We start from the raw sequence: 14,524 nt of genomic DNA, 5'->3' as shown, positions 1-14,524 counted from the left end.
TGGAAGCATGTACTTCGGCCCACCAAGTCCACACTGACAACCAATCACCCCTTCACACTAGTTCTACGTTATTACACTTTCCAATTCACACCCAACACACAAAGGGCAATTTTCAGCGGACAATTAACCTGCAAACCCACATGCTTTGGGGATTTTTAGTATAGAGATACGGCGTGAAAAAAGGCCCTTCGGCCCACCGGGTCCGTGCCGACCAGCGATCCCCGCATACTAACACTATCCTACGGGGGGGGGGGGGGGGGGGTGTGGGGTGGGGTGTGTGTGCTGTGTGTGTGGGGTGTGTGTGTGGTGTGTGGGGTGTGTGTGTGTGTGTGTGTGTGTGGGTGTTGTGTGTGTGGTGTGTGGGGTGTGTGTGTGTGGGGGTGGGGGTGTTGTGTGTGTGGGGTGTGTGTGTGGGGTGTGTGTGTGTGTGTGTGGTGTGTGTGTGTGGGGTGTGTGTGGGGGGTGTGGTCCCCCTCTGTGACCTCATTGTGTGTGTGTGGGGTCCCCTCTGTGACCTCACTGTGTGTGTGTGGGGTCCCCTCTGTGACCTCACTGTGTGTGGGGGGGGGGGTGGTCCCCTCTGTGACCTCACTGTGTGTGTGTGGGGTCCCCTCTGTGACCTCACTGTGTGTGTGGGGGGGGGGGGGGTGGTCCCCTCTGTGACCTCACTGTGTGTGTGTGGGGTCCCCTCTGTGACCTCACTGTGTGTGTGTGTGTGTGTGGGGTCCCCTCTGTGACCTCACTGTGTGTGTGTGTGGGGGGGGGGGGGGGTGGTCCCCTCTGTGTCCTCACTGTGTGTGTGGGGGGGGGGGTCCCCTCTGTGACCTCACTGTGTGTGTGTGTGGGGGGGGGGGGGTGGTCCCCTCTGTGACCTCACTGTGTGTGTGTGTGGGGTCCCCTCTGTGACCTCATTCCCACAGTAAGCTCTAACCCACAGTAGGCTGTGGTCCCGTGGGTGGGTGAGAGCAGAGCAGTCCAGCCCAGCCCAGCCCAGCCCAGTGATGTTGCAAAGCTGCCAAAGCAAAGAGGGGGGGGGGGGGGGTCCCATACCACTACCACGACCACCCCACACACAACCCGTGCACAACCCCGGCGTGCACACACACACACACACACACACACTGGTCACCGCCTGCCATCTTACCCTCTCCGCTGTCGCTGTCGCTGTCACCGCCGCTGCCCGTCACTCCGGCTGCCCACTCAACGCCGCTGCTGCTTGTAGAGAGAACCACTCAGCGCCGGTGGGACGGGACGGGACAGGACAGGACAGGCAGGACGGGACGGGACGGGGCGGGCTTGCAATGCATCGCATCGCATTGGTAGCCGCCCATCCGCTGTGTGAGGCTGTGGCCCTGCACGCTGCAACTGGGTGTGTGTGTGCACTGCTGCTGATCAGCCCCCCTTTTTCATTTTTGTCGCTGAAAATAAGAGCAAACCCTTTGCAATTGTGCAGTAACGCGCTGACCCAAAGGTCAGGGGCAATACACAACAGACAATATACAACAGACAATATAGAGATGGTGAATTTGCAGTTATTGAATATACAATATACAACAGACAATAGACACTATACAACAGACAACAGGCAATATACAACAGACAATATACAACAGACAATATACAACAGACAATATACAACAGACAATATACAACAGGCAATATACAACAGACAATATACAACAGGCAATATACAACAGACAATATACAACAGACAATAGACACTATACAACAGACAACAGACAATATACAACAGACAATATACAACAGACAATATACAACAGACAATATACAACAGACAATATACAACAGACAATATACAACGGACAATATACAACAGACAACAGACAATATACAACAGACAATATACAACAGACAATATACAACAGACAATATACAACAGACAATATACAACAGACAATATACAACAGACAATATACAACAGACAATATACAACAGGCAATATACAACAGACAATATACAACAGGCAATATACAACAGACAATATACAACAGACAATAGACACTATACAACAGACAACAGACAATATACAACAGACAATATACAACAGGCAATATACAACAGACAATATACAACAGACAATATACAACAGACAATATACAACAGACAATATACAACGGACAATATACAACAGACAATATACAACAGACAATATACAACGGACAATATACCACAGACAATATACAACAGACAATATACAACACAATATACAACAGACAATATACAACAGACAATATACAACAGACAATATACAACAGACAATATACAACGGACAATATACCACAGACAATATACAACACAATATACAACAGACAATATACAACACAATATACAACAGACAATATACAACACAATATACAACAGACAATATACAACAGACAATATACAATAGGCAACAGACAATATACAATAGGCAACAGACAACACAATGTACAACAGACAATATACAACAGACAATATACAACAGACAATATACAATATACAACAGACAATATACAACAGACAATATACAACAGACAATATACAATAGGCAACAGACAACAGGCAATATACAATAGGCAACAGACAACAGACAATATACAACAGACAATATACAACAGACAATATACAACAGGCAATATACAACAGACAATATACAACAGACAATATACAACAGACAATATACAACAGACAATATACAACAGACAATATACAACAGACAATATACAACGGACAATATACAACAGACAATATACAACAGACAATATACAACGGACAATATACCACAGACAATATACAACAGACAATATACAACACAATATACAACAGACAATATACAACAGACAATATACAACAGACAATATACAACAGACAATATACAACGGACAATATACCACAGACAATATACAACACAATATACAACAGACAATATACAACACAATATACAACAGACAATATACAACACAATATACAACAGACAATATACAACGGACAATATACCACAGACAATATACAACAGACAATATACAACAGACAATATACAATATACAACAGACAATATACAATATACAACAGACAATATACAACAGACAATATACAACAGACAATATACAACAGACAATTGGGCGGCACGGTAGCGCAGCAGTAGAGTTGCTGCTTTACAGCGAATGCAGCGCCGGAGACTCAGGTTCGATCCCGACTACGGGTGCTGCACTGTAAGGAGTTTGTACGTTCTCCCCGTGACCTGCGTGGGTTTTCTCCGAGATCTTCGGTTTCCTCCCACACTCCAAAGACGTACAGGTATGTAGGTTAATTGGCTGGGTAAATGTAAAAATTGTCCCTAGTGGGTGTAGGATAGTGTTAATGTACGGGGATCGCTGGGCGGCGCGGACTTGGTGGGCCGAAAAGGCCTGTTTCCGCGCTGTATATATATGATATGATATGATAACAGACAATATACAAGACAATATACAATATACAACAGACAATATACAATATACAACAGACAATATACAACAGACAATATACAACAGACAATATACAACAGACAATATACAATAGACAATATACAACAGACAATATACAACAGACAATATACAATAGACAATATACAACAGACAACAGATAATAGACAACAGACAATATACAACAGACAATATACAATAGACAATAGACAATAGACAATAGACAATATACAATATACAACAGACAATATACAATATACAATAGACAATATACAATATGCAACAGACAATATACAATATACAATATACAATATACAATAGACAATATACAATAGACAATATACAACAGACAATATACAATATACAACAGACAACAGACAATATACAATAGACAATAGACAATAGACAATATACAACAGACAATATACAACAGACAATATACAACAGACAATATACAACAGACAATATACAACAGACAATATACAACAGACAACAGGCAATATACAACAGGCAACAGACAACAGACAATAGACAACAGGCAACAGACAACATATAACAGACAATAGACAACATATAACAGACAATAGACAACATATAACAGACAACAGACAACAGAACAGACAACAGAACAGACAATAGACAACAGACAACAGATGCAGGAAGAGGCCATTCAGCCCTTCAAGCCAGCACCATCATTCAATGTGACCATGGCTGATCATTCTCAATCAGTACCTGCCTTCTCCCCATACCCCCTGACTCCGCTATCCTTAAGAGCTCTATCTAGCTCTCTCTTGAATGCATTCAGAGAATTGGCCTCCACTGCCTTCTTGAGGCAGAGAATTCCACAGACTCACAACTCTCTGACTGAATTTTTTTTTCCTCATCTCCGTTCTAAATGGCCTACCCCTTATTCTTAAACTGTGGCCCCTTGTTCTGGACTCCCCCAACATTGGGAACATGTTTCCTGCCTCTAACGTGTCCAACCCCTTAATAATCTTATACGTTTCCATAAGATCCCCTCTCATTCTTCTAAATTCCAATGTATACAAGCCTAGTCGCTCCAGTCTTTCAACATATGACAGTCCCGCCATTCCGGGAATTAACCTAGTAATCCTACGCTGCACGCCCTCAATAGCAAGAATATCCTTCCTCAAATTTGGAGACCAAAACTGCACACAGTACTCCAGGTGCGGTCTCACTAGGGCCCTGTATAACTGCAGAAGGACCTTTCTTCAGACAGTCTGAAGAAGGGTCACGACCTGAAACATCACCCATTCCTTGTATCCAGAGATGCTGCCTGACCCACTGCTACACTGACGCATGTGTCAGACTCCATAAAAATCAGCAACAGTCCTTTTTGGCCCACCTCATGGTGCCTATCTAAGCTTATCCCATCTGCCTGCTGCATTGGGGCGCCAACTATCTCACTCCCATATACGGGGCAAGGTGACGTCACCGCCCCGCGCCCAACGTGACCTCACCCAGCCAGCGGCCACGTGCTCCTGCTCCACCAATGGCGGTCGCCCGGGCCGGGAGGCGGGTTGCTACACAACCTCCGTCAGGCAGTGCCCGGGCCTCCGGGCCTACACTGTCCAGACCTACAGCGTCCGGGCCTACACTGTCCGGGCTTGCACTGTCCGGGCGTACACTGTCCGGACCTACACTGTCTGGACCTACACTGTCCAGACCTACACTGTCCGGGCCTACACTGTCCGGGCCTACACTGTCCGGACCTACAGAATCTGGACCTACACTGTCCAGACCTACACTGTCCGGGCCTACACTGTCCGGACATACACTGTCCGGGCCTACACTGTCCGGGCCTACACTGTCCGGGCCTACACTGTCCGGGCCTACAGTGTCCGGGCCTACAGTGTCCGGGCCTACAGTGTCCGGGCCTACAGTGTCCGGGCCTACAGTGTCCGGGCCTACAGTGTCCGGGCCTACAGTGTCCGGGCCTACAGTGTCCGGGATTACAGTGTCCGGGCCTACAGTGTCCGGGCCTAATACCAATTGGACAAACAAATTTATCCCAATATAGGGGGTGTCCAAGCTAATACAGGACAGTTGGCAACCCTAGTGCTGCATATCATCGCCTTGATCTGAATTTAATTAGCACACTCCAAGGACACTGAACACAGAACAGGCTGTTTTCATTGTGTAGGAAGGAACTGCAGATGCTGATTTAAACCGAAGATAGACACTAAATGCTGGAGCCTCCTCCTCTCCTTACATCCCAGCAATAGGTTAGGGTTAGGGTTAGGGTTAGGGTCTGACCTTTCTGACTCAGAGTAACACGTGATACATTTAACTACAACAACATCCTTTCATTATCAAACAAAGAGCATTTCCCCATCACCATATTGTAAACTGAATATTCTACTCCCACACTCCAAAGACATACAGGTTTGTAGGTTAATTGGCTTGGTGTAAATGTGAAAATTGGCCCTAGCGTAGGATAGTGTTAATGTGCGGGGATCGCTGGTCGGAGCGGACTTGGTGGGCCGAAGGGCCTGTTTCCGTGCCGTATTTCTAAACTAAACTAAACACCATTTAGATTATGGCATTCTTTACATTAATAATTACATGTCAACACATCTCATAATCCTCATTTCTTGGGTGGTCTTCTCTGACGATTTGGTCTGGCAACTGCCCCTGGCTACACTGATACTGGATTCCGATCTGTCATGTCCTGCTCCACCAGTTCATCATCTCGATTCTGGTCTTGCCTAGTCTGTCCCTCAACCTCGTGTAGTCTTGGCTCGTCAATTTGGTAGTCACAGGTCTGATCCCTCGTAGTCTCAACTTCAGGAAGAATGTTCCCAATGTTGGGCGAGTCCAGAACCAGGGGCCACACAGTCTAAGAATAAAGGGGGGGCCATTTAAAACTGAGATGAGAAAAAACTTTTTCACCCAGAGGGTTGTGAATTTGCGGAATTCTCTGCCACAAAAGGCAGTGGAGGCCAATTCACTGGATGAATTTAAAAGAGAGTTAGATAGAGCTCTCGGGGCTAGCGGAATCAAGGGATATGGGGAGAAGGCAGGCACGGGTTACTGATAGTGGATGATCAGCCATGATCACAATGAATGGCGGTGCTGTCTCGAGGGGCCAAATGGCCTCCTCCTGCACCTATTTTCTATGTTTCTATATAGCTTTTCGGGCTAACGGAATCAAGGGATATGGGGAGAAGGCAGGAACGGGGGTACTGATTCTGGATGATCAGCCATGATCATATTGAATGGTGGTGCTGGCTCAAAGGGCTGAATGGCCTACTCCTGCACCCATTTTCTCTGTTTCTCTGTTTCAGTCTGCAGCGTCCCCGGACTATCACAACGGTGATGATACTTTTCCACATATCATGCGTTACTATCATATGTGACTCCTTCTGACTACTGGACTGTCACCTTATTTCCTTGCCTGGACACCACTGTGTATGGTTATGGAAAGAAGGGTGCATCCATTTTGCTTGGACTTTCTCTCCTCAACAGCACCTCATCTCCAGGCATCACATCTGATGGTCTGGCACCTCATCATATCATCATATCATATATATACAGCCGGAAACAGGCCTTTTCGGCCCTCCAAGTCCTTGCCACCCAGTGATCCCCGTACATTAACACTATCCTACACCCACTAGGGACAATTTTTACATTTACCCAGCCAATTAACCTACACACCTGCACGTCTTTGGAGTGTGGGAGGAAACCGAAGATCTCGGAGAAAACCCACGCAGGTCACGGGGAGAACGTACAAACTCCTTACAGTGCAGCACCCGTAGTCAGGATCGAACCTGAGTCTCCGGCGCTGCATTCGCTGTAAAGCAGCAACTCTACCGCTGCGCCACCGTGCCGCTCTTCTCCTGTCTGCACAGAGCTTTGATGCCCCCTTTTCGTTTCTGCACCGCGATCTCTCATTTCTTGGTCATTTACCATGTCACTAACCCGTGGCATCTTGGTCCGGACTTTCCTTCCAAACAGCAATTCTGCCGTTCTCGTCCCTGTTGTGCAGTGTGGTGTCACCTCGACACGCTGCTACATATGCTAAGAGCATCTCCTTCCAATCTTTGCCTTCTGCTTGGCCAATTCACATCCTCTTCTCCGGAGATTAGTCCTGTCGTTGCACTTCTCCATTAGCTTGCCGCCACTTTGGCGGGGCTTTGTGATGGTACGCATCGTCAGTTACCATGACACCTGCATTCGGCCAATGTCCCTCAACACCTTCCGTATCCAAGTACCGTCCTATCATCACCTTTACCCACAAGCAAAAGAGGGGGAGGATGGTGGATGTCCGGAGTTGGCAACCCCTCTCATGGATGACAAGATCCTATCCGAGACCATCACTGGGTGGATGAAGTCTGTTCTGGGATAGGCAATCCACCTGCACTAAACTTGTGGTGTATCAGCAGGAAAATCCCTGAGGATCTTGTGCTGCTCTGGGATACCATTACCTTCTGCAGGACAGGGAGTTGACAGTGGTGGGTGTATGGAACAAGCTGCCAGAGGAGGTAGTTGAGGCTGGGACTATCCCATTGTTTAAGAAACAGTTAGACAGGTACATGGATGGGGCAGGTTTGGAGGGAATGGACCAATCCCAGGCAGCTGGGACTAGTGTAGCTGCGACATTTAGATTTTAGATTTAGATTTAGAGATACAGCGCGGAAACAGGCCCTTCGGCCCACCGAGTCCGCGCCGCCCAGCGATCCCCGCACATTAACACTATCCTACACACACTAGGGACAATTTTTTTAACATTTACCCAGTCAATTAACCTACATACCTGTACGTCTTTGGAGTGTGGGAGGAAACCGAAGATCTCGGAGAAAACCCACGCAGGTCACGGGGAGAACGTACAAACTCCGTACAGACGGCGCCTGTAGTCGGGATCGAACCTGAGTCTCCGGCGCTGCATTCGCTGTAAGGCAGCAACTCTACCGCTGTGCCACCGTGACGCCCTTTTGCGGCGCTCCCTCCCCCCGTCTCCATCCCCGGCGCGGCGCTCCCAGGTTTGGAGGGATATGGACCAAACACGGGAAGGTGGGACTAGTGAAGCTGGGACATGTTGGCCGGTGTGGGCGAGTTGGGCCGAATGGCCTGATTCCACAATGTATCACTCTATGACTCTAATTGCCTGGTCAGCATGGATGAAGAGGAAACGTTTGACAGATCTGTTAATATGGACTGTGCTATCCTCAGTTTAGTTTTTAGTTTGTGGATACAGCATGGAATCAGGCCCTTCGGCCCATTGAGTCCGGGCCGGCCACGATCACCTGTACACCTGTACACTTGTTCCATCCTACACATTAGGGACAACTTACAGAAGCTTTTGGGGTGGGAATCACAAATTGCACCCAAATGCTTTACAGAGGTTAAACACAAAATGCTGGCGTAACTCAGCCGGGCAGGCAGCTTCTCTGGAGAGAAGGAATGGGTGATGTTTTGAGTTGAGATCCTTCTTCAGACTGATGTCAGGGGAGAGGGAGATACATAGATAAGGAAGTGTAAGGTGTGAAAATAGGACAAAGGGAATGGAGATCGAGGAGCACGTAGAATAGATCATTGTTAGCTGCTTTAAAGCAAAGAGAGATAAAATGTCGAGGTGGTATCGAGGTGGCATGCTGGTGCCACAGTACAGTTTGCTCCCTTACAGTACCGGAGACCCGGGTTCGATCCTGACTAAGGGTGCTGTCTGTATCGAGTTTGTCCTGGGACCACGTGGGTTTTCTCCAGGTGCTCCGCTTTCCTCCCACGTTCCAAAGAGGTACAGGTTTGTAGGCTAATTGGCTTCTGTAAACAGTCCCAAGTGTGTAGGTTAGTGCTGGTGATCGTGACCGGGCCCAGACCCGGCGGGCCGAAGGGCCTGGTTCCACACTGTATCCACAAACTAAAGATAGGGCAGTCCAAATGAACAGATGTGAAGCAGATCGCTTCCCCATCTAGCCTGGAGCCAGGCAGGGCTGCCCACTGACTCCTGTCTTGTTTGAGTTGTGTAGAGCCATTTGCCAAATACATCAGGCAAAATGCAGACATGAGACGTTTGACAATGCCACACAGGGAAGGGCATTCACATCAAAGCCTCTCTGTATTTACAGCTGATTGGTCCTTGGTTTGGGTTTGGTGTAGATGCGGTCATCTATGTCGAGCTGACCATTTAACATTTTGTAAAAACTGTCCCCCCCCCCTCTCCTCCCTCCCCCTTTCCCTCCTTCCCCCTTCCCTCCCAAGTCAAGTCAAGTTTATTTGTCACATACACATACACGATGTGCAGTGAAATGAAAGTGGCAACGCCTGCGGGTTGTGCACAAAAAAGAATTACAGTTACAGCATATAAATAAAGTTAATACAGAGAAGACAAAATTTAGTCCCTGGAGTTATAAAAGTTGACAGTCCTGATGGCCTGTGGGAAGAAACTCCGTCTCATCCTCTCCGTTTTCACAGCGTGACAGCGGAGACGTTTGCCTGACCGTAGCAGCTGGAACAGTCCGTTGCTGGGGTGGTAGGGGTCCCCCATAATCTTGCTGGCTCTGGATCTGCACCTCCTGATGTATAGGTCCTGCAGGGGGACGAGTGTAGTTCCCATGGTGCGTTCGGCCGAACGCACTACTCTCTGCAGGGCCATCCTGTCCTGGGCAGAGCTGTTCCCAAACCAGATTGTGATGTTGCCGGACAGGATGCTCTCTACAGCCCCAGAGTAGAAGCAATGAAGGATCCTCAGAGACACTCTGAATTTCCTCAGCTGTCCAAGGTGGTAAAGGCGCTGCTTTGCCTTACCCATCAGTGTGGCAATGTGCGTTGTCCACGTCAGATCCTCTGTGATGTGGACTCCCAGGTATTTAAAACTGCTCACCCTATCCACAGTAGACCCATTTATCTCCAGTGGCGTGTACGTCCTTGGATGTTTAGCCCTTCTAAAGTCCACAATCAGCTCCTTAGTTTTTGTGACATTCAAGAGGAGGCTGTTGTCCTGACACCAGAGTGCCAGATCAGCCACCTCCTCCCGGTAGGCCTTCTCATCGTTGTTGGAGATCCGGCCCACCACCACAGTGTCATCAGCAAACTTGATGATGGAGTTGGTAGCTGAACCTGGCCCCACAGTCATGTGTGTATAGGGAGTACAGTAGGGGGCTAAGGATGCAACCCTGGGGGATCCTATGTTCTGGGTGAGGGAGCTAGATGTGTGTTCCCCCATCCCCTCCCCCCCTCCCCCCTTCCCCTCCCTTTCCCCCTTCCCCCTCCCCTCCTCCCCCTCCCTCCCCCCTCCCCTCCTCCCCTCCCCTCCTCCCCTGCCTCCACCCCCCCTCCGCTCCCCCTCACCCACCCCTCCCCCTCCCTCCACCCTCCTCCTCCCCTCCCCCTCCCCTGCACCCACCCCCCTCCGCTCCCCCTTCCCCTCCCCCTTCCCCTCCCCCCACTCCATCCCCCTCAACCGCCCTTATTCCTCCTTCCCCCTCCCTCCTTCCCCCTCTCCTTCCTCCCTCCCCCATCCCTCGCCCCTAGGAGATAGATTTAAACTTTAAAATGCGAATAACTTAAAAAATATAACACCGATTTCAATGAAACTTCTTCCATTAGCACCAAAGGGACGACGGTGAGTAAGGTGGGCCCAAAATTGTCGCGCTATCATGTACCATTTTGACTGTAGTTCAGGAACAAACAAACAAACAAGAGTTTTAGTATATAGATAGATGTCTCCAATTATGAGGACATTGGACAGACACTTGAAATAGTTTTAGTATAGAGATGGCAAAATAATTTAAAATTAACCTTTATGTTTGAATGAAATCTAACATGGAATGTTATGTTAGCTTTTATTTCATGGAGGGTGGGGGGAGATAGAAAAAGATTAGTATTATTCAACAATTTTATAATCATACTGCACCTGGACCATTAGGTTCAATTCTGGGCACTTCAGGAAGACTATATCAGCTGTTGAGTGAAGTGCAGATTTACCAGAATGAAACAGAAAACTAAAGGGATTAAGTTGGGACAAGTTGCATAAACATATCTTACATTCCCTGAAATACTGAAGATTAGAGTTGAGACCATTAAGGAGCTTAAGATGATTATGGGCTAAAATATGGCAGAATGAAAGAAGCTTCTTCTCCTGCCAGTAGAGTTCAGAACAAGGGGTCCATTAGTTGTAATCTTAAAATCACAGTTAGCGTATTCAGGCATGATGACAGGAATTCTTTCCACAAAGCTGCTGTGACGATTTCAATAGCATTTTCAAAAGCTGAAGTTTATAGCTTTTTTTCAGGAAACAAAGCAGGTAAACACCATTAAGATACGATGGGCCATGTTCTATTGGAGTTTGAGAGGCTCAATGTTCAACTCCAGAGTTTTATCAACCACAGAATTGTAAGTAGAGAAAAGGCCTCCAAAGTCGTGTTTGCAAATTCAGCATGCAAGCTGGATCTAACTTGTATGTCATCACTAGTTCATTTTGGTTCTTCAAAAATATCATCAAAGGCCATGTTTGGCAGTTGTTTTGTAGGGCACTCTGACCGATAATACATGTGCTGCTGAAGTCTGCTATTCATTCTATTTTAGGCACAAAATGCTGGAGTAACTCAGCGGAATAGGCAGGCAAAGCTAACATCGCTGCTGGACACTGGACAACGACTCCACCCCATGCAGGACACTGTCACTGCACTGAGTAGCTCCTTCAGTGACAGACTCCTTCACCCCCAAGTGCGTGAAGGAGAGATATAGGAGGTCCTTCCTTCCCGCTGCTGTGAGACTGCACAACCAGCACTGCTCCAGCAGACCAGTCAACAGACTGGTTAACAGTAACAGTAAAGGAAAAACACAGTAAATGATGACAATTATCCTTATCTTTATTTTTATTTTATACATGAACGATCTCTTGCTATCCACTTTGCTGCTGAAACATTGCAAATTCCCCAGTGGGGGCCAAATAAAGGAAATTATTATTATTATTATTATTATTATTATTATTATTATTATTATTATTATTATTATTACTATTATTATTATTATTATTATTATTATTATTATTATTATTATTATTATTATTATTATTATTATTACTATTATTATTATTATTATTACTATTATTATTATTATTATTATTATTATTATTATTATTACTATTATATTATTATTATTGTTATTATTATTATTATTATTATTATTATTATTATTATATATTATTATTATTATTATTATTATTATTATTATTATTATTATTATTATTATTACTATTATTACTATTATTATTATTATTATTATTATTATTATTATTATTATTATTATTATTATTATTATTATTATTATATTATTATTATTATTATTGTTATTATTATATTATTATTATTATTATTATTATTATTATTATTATTATTATTATTATCATCATCTCTGGAGAGACGAAAAATGCACTACTTTTTTGATCATAAATGTAAGAGGTGGATACAGATATTTTTTTCACATGCGATTGCCAAATTAAAATATTATGTTTAGAGAAAACTCCTTCAACTCCAGAGCCATCCAGTCTGCTATTTGCCACAGGTCTATTGACAGAAAAGGAGCAGAGATCAATTCTTCAGATCAGTCTGAAGAAGGGTCTCGACCCGAAACGTCACCTATTCCTTATCTCCAGAGATGCTGCCTGACCCGCTGAGTTACTCCAGCATTTGTGTCTACCTTCGATCTAAATCAGCATCTGCAGTTCTTTCCTACACATCAATTCTTTGTATATGGATTTGAGAAGCCATGGCCTGATAGTGAAGCCTTGCATAGTTTAATTTACTTGGTTTAGTTTAGAGATTCAGCGCGGAAACTAGCCCTTTGGGCCTGTTTCCACACTGTATCACACTACGACTCTAAATGGATCATTGTAATCATGTATTGTTTTTCTGCTGACTGGTTAGCACGCAACAAAAGCTTTTCACTGTACCTCGGTACACGTGACAACTAAACTAAACACAATGGATTGCTTCTCTCGTCTGAGCAAGTCTAAATAGAACTGTGCAATCATCCCCAAAGCTAATATCCCAAAATCATTGATGAAGATGGCTGTGCTGAGAAACAGTCCAGAGGAACACTTGCCCCCCTGACCACACACTCATTTCACACCCTGCCATCGGTGAGCCTGAAAACTGTAACGTCCAGTTTAGGAACAGCCTCTTCCCACTTAGTCTGTCCTGTCCCACGTAGGCGATGTTAAGGCGACTGCCGGTGACTAGGCTGTCGTTGAACGTTGCCGGGTGTCGCGCGCGGGCGTGATCGTGAGGAGTCTTCAATGAATCGTAGCGATCTCGGCGCATCGCGGAAAAAAATCCAGATAGAAATTTCTGGGCGACAGCTGGCTTGTCGCCAGGTACCGTAGCTTATTGCGGGCGCTGTCCTGTCGCACGCTGTCCCAAGTTTGCTAGGTTGTCACAGATGCATTTAGAAGCACATAATATTAAATTAAGAAAAGGCATTTGAGATACCGGAAGATGGTTTTGTTTAACCAATTTATTTACCGTCAGGACATTTGACAGGTAGACTTGAGGCGACAGTTTGACGGTCAGGTAAGCGTGGGAATTACGCGATGTTCCGAAGACGGTGTAATCCCTTAGCAGGTGCTAGTTTCACAAAAAAGTTACTTGTATCGACCTGACTCGGCATTGTCGTGGTCATTGTCGTGGTCATTGTCGTGGTCATTGTCGTGGTCATTGTCGCGGTCATTGTCGTGGTCATTGTCGTGGTCATTGTCGGTGGTCATTGTCGTGGGGCACCAGGGCGGGCGACGGTGGCGCAGCGGTAGAATTGCTGCCTTACAGCGAAAGCAGCGCCGGAGACTCAGATTCGATCCGACTACGGGTGCCGTCTGTATGGAGTTTGTACGTTCTCCCCGTGACCTGCGTGGGTTTTCTCCGAGATCGGTTTCCTCTCACACTCCAAAGACATACAGGTTTGTAGGTTAATTGACTGGGTAAATGTAAAAATTGTCCCTAGTGTGTGTAGGATAGTGTTAATGTGTGGGGATCGCTGGGCGGAGCAGACTCGGTCGGCCGAAGGGCCGGTTTCTAAGAAAATTTTGGCGATCTGCTACGACT

At 46.0% G+C, this 14,524-nt stretch overlaps 1 protein-coding gene across 1 annotated transcript in view; it reads right to left on the bottom strand.

Moving 5' to 3' along the window:
* The window catches only part of tfb1m (transcription factor B1, mitochondrial), a 44,984-nt gene extending 43,666 nt beyond the window's left edge, over positions 1-1,318 (bottom strand). The window contains exon 1 of the mRNA XM_078404706.1: positions 1,145-1,318. The gene's annotated coding sequence lies outside the window, so the exon portion shown is untranslated. The remainder of the gene's footprint in view (positions 1-1,144) is intronic.
* Between the last annotated feature and the right edge of the window lie 13,206 nt (positions 1,319-14,524).

The sequence above is a fragment of the Rhinoraja longicauda genome, chromosome 9 (assembly GCF_053455715.1).
Source record: "Rhinoraja longicauda isolate Sanriku21f chromosome 9, sRhiLon1.1, whole genome shotgun sequence".
NCBI classification, from domain to species: domain Eukaryota; kingdom Metazoa; phylum Chordata; class Chondrichthyes; order Rajiformes; family Arhynchobatidae; genus Rhinoraja; species Rhinoraja longicauda.
The sequence above is the reverse complement of the archived record's forward strand: the minus strand, read 5'-3'. Positions and strand labels throughout refer to the sequence as shown.